The following is a 1848-nucleotide window of genomic DNA, read 5'->3' on the forward strand; positions in this document are numbered from 1 at the left end:
ACTTACTTACTTACTTACTTACTTACTTACCTACTTACTTACTTACTTACTTACTTACTTACTTACTTACTTACTTACTTACTGACTGACTTACTTACTTACTTACTTACTTACTTACTTTCGTTCGGCTGTTTTTACTATGCCTGTCAAGGACAACCCAGGTGGACAGGCTTGTTATACTTGATAGAATAATATTTCTTCTCACGGGAATCGAACTAACATCTTCTTCCTTCAACAAAAAAGAGCCTAACCCCTGTAGTAGAGATGCTGACTGATAGCACTTATAGCGACTGGCAATAGCATGTGTTTAGTTGTTAGAGCAGAGGTCTCCTCGTTAACTGGAGCATTACTCTCTAAAAGGCTTTTACTTTTAACAGTAGATACATTTACCTCTGCCTGGAGACACAAAGATTTGACCATACAAACATTGAAAAAGATGATGGGATCCTTGTTTTTTTTGTGGTTCAGTGTCATTTTTTTCTTCAAAGTGTTTCACCCAGCGAAAAGAGGCAGTTTGCCATGTTGATTTGACGCGATAAAAGAACGCAGCACGTTTCGACCTTTACCCGGTGAAGCAATGATACATAGATCTACGTGTATTACCATTATCAGACGGTATGCTTTGATACAGTCGTTTGTCCGTTTTCGTAGCCTACATCTGCTTTGACTTATTAAAAAAATAATAAAAAAGAACAATGGTTAAACCTGAGATTTTGTTATTTGTATATTATCCTTTAATATAGAAATAGTTACTAAGAAATAACCTGACTCGCATCAAAAGGCAGGCCTAAAGAAAAAAACAGCCTAATAGTGCACTGTCACCATCTTTATTAGCCAAACCAAGACACCGCATGGCGATTGTCTCGTGAAGACCCTTAGTGGAAGTAAAGTGTTCTTGCAAGGTACTGGTTACGATTACGCCAATTCCGCTGTGACATGTCAGTTTCCTTCGCACTTTCTGTCTCTTTTCCCCCTTCTGTGCGCTATGCTGACCACCGATTGATTTATCGATCAGGTGCATGTGCTTAAGCAATATATTCTTGGAGAAGGAGTTGGATGAAGAGAGGGACACACATAACGAGCCTTCACAAAAAACAAACGCACTACAGGACACCCCTTGGCTTGAATAATAATTCACCACGAAATCTTTACCTTCACCAAAAGGAAAAAGGTAACTATTTTTTATAGTATTATTGTTTCCTCTTAAAAATGAAGTCAAGCGAATAAAGTGTTTAAGTTTTATTATTATTATTATTTTAAAAAATAATGATCAGTCTTATCACGCAATCCAATCATTATTGTCTAGTACAGAATATGCATTGTTTTTCAAGACAATTGAGATCAAGTATCAACTATTGTGGGCCTGCCAGAAATTTTAATGAACATTGTTAAAGTTTTCGTTTCGTATTTTAAAAAAAGGTAATAAAAATGCACATTTAAAGCAAGGACAAAAACCTTTTGGTCTTTAGCCACGACAATTTCCACTTGAAACTTTGCCAGCACCCAAGGCAAAGCGTCTGACGCCTTTAAAAAAATGTACATGCAATACTGTGCCTTCGTTGTCAACTTCTGGGGGTGATTATCTGACCAGTTGACATTCAAATCAGGAGCAAGATATGCATGGCAGTAAGTAATGAAATTTGCAAGTCAATGATATAATATCTGAACATTTTGTTATACACTTCTGATAGAAATGTAAAAAAAAAAGATTTTAGTGTGTGCTTCTTTATTATACTTTGCATTAAATAATGGTGACGACGGAAAAGATGATGATGATGATGATGATGACTTACGGAAAGGAGGAACTATCATAAAAGCCAAAACAATCAACGCGCGCGTTTGTTCTTT

The 1848-nt window shown here is 36.3% G+C and overlaps 1 protein-coding gene across 1 annotated transcript in view; it reads left to right on the forward strand.

The window, feature by feature from the left end:
* Positions 1-1848, forward strand: part of LOC101855474 — a 6914-nt gene that overhangs the window by 837 nt on the left and 4229 nt on the right. The window lies entirely within an intron of this gene.

The sequence above is a fragment of the Aplysia californica genome, unplaced genomic scaffold (genome assembly GCF_000002075.1).
Source record: "Aplysia californica isolate F4 #8 unplaced genomic scaffold, AplCal3.0 scaffold00076, whole genome shotgun sequence".
Classification (NCBI taxonomy): domain Eukaryota; kingdom Metazoa; phylum Mollusca; class Gastropoda; order Aplysiida; family Aplysiidae; genus Aplysia; species Aplysia californica.